Below are 10330 nucleotides of genomic sequence, written 5' to 3' on the forward strand. Positions count from 1 at the left end.
TCTAGAGCTCAGTTTTTGCCTGGACGTCTGAGACTGTCACTGGAGGCAGGCCCAGGGGCAGCAATACCTGCTGCATATGTGTGAGATGCCTCTGGAAGGATATAAAATTATGAAAAATGCTGTTACCTGTGATCAGGGATACTGGGTGATGGGGTAGAAAGATGATTTATTTATTTATTGCTGTTTACCTGTTTATGCTTTCAAAACTTTGAACTGTTACCTATTTGAAAAATCTTGTTTTGTGTAAAACAAAACAAAAACCCTGCTGCCTTCCTACTCTTGCCTTCAAAAAAAGAATTCTTCATAAGAATCGAAGAAGTTAGGTTTTTTAACAAGAATTTAATTTTTTATTTATTTGTTTTTAAAATTTTATTATTATTATTATTATTTATTTTTTAGGTAAAGGTGGACACAACATCTTTATTTTATTTTTATGTGGTGCTGAGGATTGAACCCAGTGCCTCACGCATGCTAGGCAAGCACTCTACCTCTGAGCCACAACCACAGCCCCCCAAACTTATTTATTATAATTTGTTACACATGACAGCAGAATGCATTTCAATTCATAGTACAAATATAGAGCACAGTTTTTCATGTCTCTGGTTGTACACAAATGGGATGGATTCAAACTAAAAAGCTTCTTAGCAAAAGAATCAGTGAGGTGAATAGAGAGCCTCAAGAATGGGATCAAATTTTTACCACATGCACATTAGATAGAGCTCTAATGTCTAGGATATATAAGGAACTCAAAAATCTTAACACCAAAAAAACAAATAACCCAATCAATACCCAAGCAACTGAACAGACACTTCTTATTTATTTGTTTTTTATGTGGTGCTGAGGATCGAACCCAGTGTTTCACCCATGCTAGGCAAGTGCTCTACCACTGAGATACAACCCCAGCTCTAATTTTGATTATTTGAATATACTATGATTTTTGCCTAGAAAAGATGAATCTACTAAAAATGATAAAAGTTGAGATAATTTAATAAGCTAGCTAATACTAAAATTATAGCAGCTAATACAATAGTTTTATATCTACAATAAATAACCAATTATAGGGCTGGGATTGTGGCTCAAGTAGTAGAGTGCTTGCCTAGCACACATGAGGCACTGGGTTCAATCCTCAGCAACACATAAAAATAAAATGAAGATATTGTGTCCACCTAAAACTAAAAAATAAATATTTAATAAATAAATAACCAATTACAAAATGTAATTAAATGTTACTAACTAGAAAATATAATTAATGTAATTGGTTCCAACTATCAGTTAGAAAAAGAAAGAAAGAAAGAAAGAAAGAAAGAAAGAAAGACCGACCAAGAAATAAACTTAAGAAATATTCAAGAACTATCAGAAAAAAATGTTTGAACTGCCATTGACAGACACAAAATAAGACTTGAGCAAATAAAAAGGCAGATTATCATCTTGGGTAGGATGATTCAACATCGCTAAGATGTCTTTTCATCCTAAGTTGATCTTAGGTTCAATGTATGCCCAATAAAAACACTAAGAAAATTTTTGTTTCAAAGTAAATTGATTCTAAATTTCAAAATGAAATTTCTAAAACAGTAATGAAATATGCCCAGTCTTCCTAGATATTAAAACATAATATGATATTACTGTAACTTAATAAGTCCATAGAACAAAACATAGGCATTAAGTATATATTAAATGTGACACTTGAAATTAATGGGGAAAATAAAGGTCTATCAGTAAATGATTTGGGGACACCCAGCTTGCCAAGATAATGTTGTTTTTCTACTTATACCACACACTAAAATAAATTCTAGATGAATCAAAAATCTAAATGTAAAACATTAAATCCTAAAAGTGTTAAAAGATGTGACACATATGATTTTATATCTTTTTATTTTTTAATTTTTTTAATTTTTAGTTATACATGACAGTAGAATGTATTTGGGCAGAATATACATACATAAAGTGTAACTTATTCTGTTTAGATTCCCACTCTTGTAGGTTGTACATGATGTGGAGTTACCCTGGTTGTATATACAGATATAAGGCTAGGAAAGTCATGTCCAATTAATTCTACTGAGACACTTATTTTTAAGTCAGCTTGGGAAAACCATTTAAAATAGTCTGCAAACCAAGAGGCAATAATGAAAAGATTGATAAATTGGATTCCTTGAACATTTTTAAATGAAAAAACTCACAAAATTAAAAGATATCAAGTAAATTATGGGAAATGTTTAAAACTCATCACAAAGGGTTTGCTTTCTTAATATAAAGTAGGTCTACAAATCAATAAGAACACAAACCAATAGAAAGATTGGGGAAGGATCTGGCAGACAATTCACAGGAAAAAAATGCAAATGTCTCTCAAATACATGAAAAGATGTCCAGCCTTGCTGAATATAAATACAAAATAAACCTACCTGAGGTATCATTCTTTTCCCCTATCAGAATGGCAAAGATAAAATTTGAATGTTTGACTGCATTCTAAGTTGGTGACAGTTTGGGGAGACAGTGGTTCTCTTATAAGTGCTGTTTCTCCACATATAGTCACATTTGGGGTCAGGGCTTCAGTGTATGAATTTGCAGGAGGTAGGGAACATAATTCAGTCTATAAACAGAGGGAAGTTAAGTAATATCTACAAAAACTTTTACAATCTATACTTTTGATTCAGCCGTTTTATTTCTATATGTTAATCATGCCAGAAAACAGAGATAATATGAAATTTATATATTTAATACATTGATGTTTATAAAAACAAAAGATTGGGAGGTACCATAAATAAAGTTTTGGACAAATAATAATAAGACATACACTTAATATAGTACCATACAGGTATGAAAAAGAATGAATAACTCTATATAAACTGATATGGAACAATTCTCAAACTGTATTGTTAAATAAAAAAAGTTACAGAACAATATAAACATGTGCTATCCCTTTTTGTAAAGGGTTAAGTGTGAAGAGAATATATATATGAGTTTGCTTGTGTTGACGCAGAATATTTCTGAAAACTTACTGCTTCTGGTTAGAGAAATTCAGCACCTAGAATTAAGGCTTTTTTCACCTTTTTATATCTTTTGACTATAAGCGTACATCTCTGTTAATATTTTTAAAATAACAAAAACTTGCAACAGAAAAAAAGCCTGACTGAAAGGACTATTTTCACCACTGAGAGCCCCCCTGCCTTGGAGATCGTGGGTTGGCCCCCCTGTGTTTTTTTTTTTTTTTTAATGTGGTGCCAGGAACTGAACCCAGTGCCTCACACATGCTAGGCAAGCGCTCTACCACTGAGTTACAACCCCTGCCCTTCCTGTGGGTTTTGTTCTAATTCAGTACTAGCAGGGAGAATCTTCTTTTTCCTGTTACAGTGTCCATGAGCATTTCACAAATATCCAGTCTGCAGCATTATTTTCATTGGGGTGCTTTCAGGGGAGCCCATGATGAGACAGATACTGCGGTGTTTTGGTTTAGCCCGGAAAAGGCGGAAAAGGCAAGTGGGAGAAGTGAGGAGGATGGAGGGAGGGGTGACCAGAAAAGTCGGTCTGTCTGCTCCCTACAGCACCCACACCTTTCAGCTCCCCAGTCTCTGGCAGAACAACCCAACAGCAGGTGTGTACCCAACGATTCACTTATTCGTTTGTGAAACAAATGTTTATTGAGCATTATCATGCACCAAGAACCCTATGAGTAGTGGCGGTAGAGTAGTAAATTAGATGTATCCCTGCCACCGAGGAGCTTATCTTCCAGCAGGGGGAGACAGTACTGGGTGCTGTTTATTCATTAGTTATTCACCTGCCCTTGTAATGTGCTATGAGAGAAGTTCAGAGCTTTCAGATCTGGGAGTGGAGGTCAAAGTAGGCTCCTCCAAGAAAGTGGTATTTAAGCTAAGAAAAAATATTTATTTTAATGAATAAATTAATGAGCAAATAAATTAATATACTGCTTCATTATAGAAAGAATTAGGAGTTGGCTCAGCCATGGGGCAAGGTGCAGGGTGGAGTGGGAGAGAGATTAACATGTGCAGAGCTCTAAGGCAAGGAGCAATGCAAAGATGCTAAGGCAAGGATCAAGTCTTGCAGAGCTGAATTAAGCATCTTGGGCTTTATTGGGAAGCCACTGAATGATATTTTAAGGAAGCGAGTAGCACAAACAGATTTGCATTTTAAAAATACCACACTTGATAAGACTGGGAGAATTATTTAAAGGTAACAGAGGCGAAAGGAATTGAGCAGTCAGAGACACTGTCATGGTTCAGACAACAGATGACAGTGGCTTGGTTAGGGAATGTCAAGTGAAAAGAGACGTAGATAGATGTGAAAAGAAAAGTAATTGGGCTGGAGTTGTGGCTCAGTGGTATAGTACTTGCCTGGCATGTATGAGACCCTGGGTTTGATCCTCAGCACCACATATAAGTAAATAAATAAAATAAAAAGATCCATTAACAACTAAAAATATTTTAAAAAAGAAAAAAGTAATTGACAAAATATGGTAATGGACAGGGTAGGGAGGTCAAAGAAAAAAAGATAATCAACATGACTCCAAGTACAAATAAAGTAATTATGCTTTACAAATTAATTTCACATATATTACCTCAATCTTGTAAACTAGATAAGGGGTCATTATTTCAATTTAATTGGGGAAAAAAACAGGTTCAGGGAGTAAACACTTATTTCCATGAATGGGTTAATGAATAAATCAGTTAATACTGTCTTATTCCTGAAAAAAATGTAAGAAGACTAGCAATGAAACGTGAAATGGCAGAAGAATATACTAAAATGATACAATTGATGAAAGAACAGAGATGGAGACCAAACATACTCATGATGAGGCTAAAAAAGGACATTATAACCTACCTATATACACTCTTTCCACACACTGGATGTTTATCTCTAATCTTTCCAGAAGTTGAGGCTTTCCCAATATCTCACAGCTTATGGTAAAGCCTAGATTCAAACTTAAGTCTTCCAACTTATATCCCAAACATCTGATTTCACCTTAGTCTTTATCCAAGCCATGCTAAGAAGGTTCTCTGTTCAATCTTCTTGTGAAATCTCTCATTGATTTCTGCTTCTAAATCCAACCTACTAGCTTCTTACCAACCCCTATGTTGAAAACGACTAGAAAAGCTGAATAAAATATTTAAAATATCTGTTTGGCAGGGTGTTTTGATATATGCATATAGTTACAGACCTTGGAAAGCTGAAGTGAAAGGATCACTTTGGCCCAGAAGTTTGAGACCAGCCTGGCAACATAGTGAGAACCCCCATCTCAAAATAAATACTTAAACAAAAAGAATATCTGCTTTAAAGTGTCATGGAAGCAAGTACTGGAGGTGTGAAGATCTTGGAAGAAGAGTGCACAGAGTTGGACTTGAGTCTGTTACTTTTTCACCTGAGTCATTTGCTGATTCATAATTGGTGGATGAGAGCCTGAGAATTTGAGCATATCTGTTGAGAGCCACAGCCAAAGGGGCCCCAGCAAACTTCCAGCTGCCGGCTGATGATTGGCTCACAGCGGCCCCAGCAACATCTAGCTGATTGGCTCCTCGGCCCCAGCAACATCTAGCTGATTGGCTCCTCTGCGGTGATGCTCATTGGGCTGTTTCCCTGCCCTTTCAGACCACGGAGCTGCTCATTGGGGGACTTTTTTGGCTCCGCCCACGTGACCCAGCCAATCGGCCTCAAGAGCAGGAGGATTGTGGGAGGTGGAGAGAAGCTTGTGTGGGAGAGAGAGGCTTGTGGAAAGCCGGTGGTGGCAGTTGAGGCTCTGAGGGTTTTTCCTGAGAGGCTGTTTTGTTTGGCGTGTGTGGTTCTAAAAATAAAGTTAGTTTCTTTTGACAAGTGGCTCCTGATTGTGCCCAGCCAGACTGCGGCACATATCTTCTGGCCATCTCACAAGGTTGGAGTCTCAGAGTCATCAAGAATGAGGAGTCCCAATGAACAATCTAGGCTTTTGATTGGGATCCCAGAAGGGCTAAGTCCCAGGAGTAAAAGTAGTAAACAGGAAACAGAACAATCCTTATAAAAGACTAAAACCTGGTTTAAAATCAGTCTTGATTACAGTGCTTTGTCCCATCCAAACTTCCTTCCAGAAAGAAAATTTTCTGGAGGATTTTAGCATAATATCCAAAGCATGACATTGCTTGCAGAGCTCTTTCTCACATTCCCACATATTCATTAATTATCTCAGTTCAAACGTTTCCTGAACATCCTTGCCATGCCAGGCACGTGGCCTGCCTCCCTTCATGAAGCTCCATTCTCTTATTCAGCCTGAAGCCATATCTCATCCTATGCAGTGAGAGGAAATGTGGGCAATCCTGAGGTCTTGGAGTCACTGATTTTGTTAAAGTTTTCCCCAATAAATCATGTCTTGCATGCTGTCTCCATTGTACATTGTACAATCAAATTCCTTTCTCCTGTTCTCTTGAAAATGCAACAGGCTAAAGATGACACTAGGTGCTTCTTGGATACCAGAAAACCAAGCCTCAGGAGTAGGTAGAAAGGTGGTAACTGCTGCACCTTGGCTGCTTGACTCTGGTCAGTGGGCAGATTATGGTGGAGAAAGGCTGGACAGTGGGTGGTATGGGGCCAGAGACCAAAGGAGGAGCAGAGCCTGGGAAACAAAATTATTTTTCCTGATGCCTGACCTTTGCATAGCTAGCCCCAATCTTTCTAGTTATTTATCAGGAGAATGAGAGCTTCTGCCACTTCCTTAAACTTTAGACCAGCTTATGACACTAACAAAGACACCTTTCAGACCAAAGGGCAGACCTTGAGGAGCAATGAGCAACCTGGTTTGGTGGGAATTTAGAGTTGGTTAGACCTCGCTGTGTGATCTTAAACAAATCACCTTGTCTCTCTGAACCAGATAAATTTCTTTGAATGCAAGCAAATGAAACCATCTTTAGTCAATTTAGGCAAAAAAGCAAAAGGGTGAGGAAATTCTGTATCACCCCTAAAGAGAAGGGGGACAGTAAATCACTATGTTTCTGAATGCACCATTTCTGTTCTCAAAAATCTAGCCTAGTCAAGGGAATAGCAAGCCTGGGCAGAAAAATCCAGATACATATGATCTTAAGGACACTGGCTTTCTCTTAAGCTCACTGGGAACTATGGCAAGTTAGCAAGTTAGTGCTATCTGTGGAAAGCTTCTTTCTTTCATGTATGCCAGGACAGTTGCTGGTCAGACAAGCAAACTAAGCAAGCCAATGTTAATGATGTCACTGTTTCTGCAGCCCTCTCTGAATGGGGACTGGTGGGGAACTGAGGGCACTGTGGAAAGAATATGTGTCCTATGCAAAATGCCTAGAGGGAGAGGAGGGAGTGCTTGGAGAAGCACCAAGAGGGACAGAGGTGCTTTCTGTTCAGCCTGTTGCCACAAAACTCTTCTTGGAGTCACTGATTTTGTTAAAGCTTTCCCCAATAAATCTTGTCTTGCATGCTGTCTCCAGAGACTTTCTCTGGCTTTTTCACAAACTACCTCACTGCCCTGGCACAACTGGGCTGTGGAGAGATAAGCTCCTAGAATGACAGGGGGAAAAAATGACAACCAGGCTCAGAACTGCAAAAAGGAGAAATCCAGGCCAGCTCAGGGGCCTAGGCATCAGGAATAGAAGGGAGGATTGGTTGCCCTGTGGGTCTTTGTTGCTGGGAAGGACGGGTTCCTGGTTTTTCCCTTCTCTGGCTCACCCAGCTCTGCAAAGTTCTGGGGAGAAGAGTCCAATTGGTCCACTGTAAGTTCCATGCCCACCTCTAGCTGTGAGGAAGCAGAACACCTCTGCTGACGGAGACACAAACACTGCAAACAGAGAGAAAAGGAGCTCCTTCTAAGAGATGCCTTTACAAGGCTCTTTTATACCTAGAACTGTACTGGGTGTTGTAAGAAAAAATCATATCAAGTTCTGTTGGAGTTGAGGGATTGCTTTGGTGGCTAGGATGAGTTGGGAGGACCTTATTTGACCTGTTTACTGCTCCATTTCTCAGGTCTAGAACATTCGGCTCATAGGTCCTCAATACATGTTAAATGAATAGATGAAAAACAACCTTTGCCACCAAGAAAGGCCTTAACTCGCAGAATTGCAACTTCTGTGGCAGATCAGGGTGGGGAACTCTTTGTTCTTTAAGCGCTTCTTAAATCACGTGAATTCTGTTCAGCTCTGCAAAGTAAAATCAATTCTGCAGGCAGTGACTGTGATCTAGGATGTAGAAGCAACAGATGCCTGAAGATGGTGGCCATCCAAACTCCTTAGACTGCCACCTGAAACTCTTCACCCACCTGGCTCTTGCCTGGTTTTTTTTTTCTGCTGCTTGTTTCCCCCTACTCTGACCTCTCACGTCTGATTGACTTGCAGTTCCTGGCTGCTAGACTCCACCCTGTTTCTTTCTAATCCTGAGCCTGTATTTGACCAACTCTTAGTCCTTTAGTTTTAATTTAAATGCCACTTCCCCCAGGAAGCTCTCCTTGATCCACAATCCCAAGACTGGACTGGTTGGCCTTCTTTGTCCTCCCACAGCACCTTAGGTTATTCCAGTGGTGGTTCTCATCACTCTGCATTATAATCTCCTGTTTATTTTTCTTTCTGCATGTGCTTACACATGAACAACTTGAGTGCAGGCCCTTGTCATTCCTTGAGTCCTCAGTGCCTACCTCACTAGAAGAAACTGTAAATATTTGTTGAGGTGTTAATGAAAGTGGTGTTAAAACCAGCTACCCCCCCCCCACACACACACACCTTAGTGGCACACACCTGTAATCCTAGTGGCTCCAGAGGCCGAGGCAGGAGGATTGCAAGCTCAAAGCCACCCTTAGTAATTTAGCAAGATTTTGTCTCTAAATAAAATATAAAAAAGGGCTGGGGATGTGGCTCAGTGGTTGAGCGCCCCTGGATTCAATCCCCAGCACCAACATAGGAAAAAAATATGTACATACAGAGCTCATGAAAGAGTCTGAGGGTGTGGTAGCAGAAGTCTTCCAAGAACTTCAAACTAGATCATGACAGATACCCCACTGTGTGCCTCTCCACAGTGTTTTCCTTAAATGATTTCTCATGATTGTCATGTAATAATTATAGGTTGGAGTAATTATAGGTTACTTCTAGCTCTGTGCCACCAGCTCCTGGTTCTCAGCCCACTCACAGGATGAGCAGCCTACTAGATGATTCCCACCATACCCCTTCTCAAATTAACTGCATTGACCTTTTTGTTTGTATACAATGGAAGTATTTAACTTCTTTATTTAATGGATGTACATTTAATAGAATAGTTGTCTCCATCTCATAGCCATTGCCTGAAGGGCAGGTGCTTCATACCTTTCTCAGTACAGAACTTTGTGTGTTGCCATGAGAAAGCAGGTGCATCCAAGAGGAGATAATAATTGGAGTTGCTTTGTGTTTCATAGGACCCAGAAAGGATGGAATATAAATGACCAGAAGAAGCACACACTACAACCTATAGAAAACTCTGAAGGAATTTCATTTCCTACCCAAAATCTATATCATACCTGAACATGGTAGCACATGCCTGTAATCCTATCTACTGGGGAGGCTGAGTCAGGATGGTCATAAGTTCCAGGCCAGCCTCAACAACTTAGTGGACCTTGTCTCAAAAAAAAGAAAGACTGGTGGACTGGGGATGTAGTGCAGTGACAGAGTACTCACCTAACATGTGTGAGGCCCTGGTTCAATTCTAGTACAAAAAAAAAAAAAATCTACCTGCCTGCATTATTCAATTGGCCTTGTCTCCTGAACTCTAGCCAATCCAAGACCCTCCAGGACCACAACGCATCAGTGGACTTTGAGAGAAAATTCTAAGACTGTGAGGACCAAGATGTTGCTTGGATTCATATGGAAAGGGATCCAAGGGAATGCTGAGAGTGAGAGATTTGCCCAGATTTTCTCCAAGATGTAAACATATAGGTGTATGTAGAGACATAAACAGAAGTTATAGCTCTTTTGTTTTTCTTTCAGTACTGGGGATTGAACTCAGTGATCTACCACTGAGCTAAATCCCAGTCCTTTTTTAAGGTTTTAAATTTTGAGACAGGGTATCACTAAACTGCCCAGATTGGCTTCATATTTGCAATCTTCCTGTCTCAGCCTGTTTTTTGCTTTCCAAACTAGATCATGACAGATACCCCATCTGTTGCTAGGTTTATATGTCTGCAGGGAGTTTGTTTTGTTTACTGTCTTGTCCCCCTGTGCTCAAAACAGTGTACAGCATATACTAGACAATCAATAAATCTCAAATGAGCAATTGGGCTCAGGCATTGAAACAACAGGACACTCCCAGCAACCAGAAAATAGGCAGAAGCTTATGTAGGGAAAGTGATGATTACTCGAGTGAAGGACATGAG

The sequence above is a fragment of the Marmota monax genome, unplaced genomic scaffold (assembly GCF_021218885.2).
Source record: "Marmota monax isolate L192 unplaced genomic scaffold, Marmota_monax_Labrador192_F-V1.1 WCK01_AAM20220418_F8-fsc00001, whole genome shotgun sequence".
Classification (NCBI taxonomy): domain Eukaryota; kingdom Metazoa; phylum Chordata; class Mammalia; order Rodentia; family Sciuridae; genus Marmota; species Marmota monax.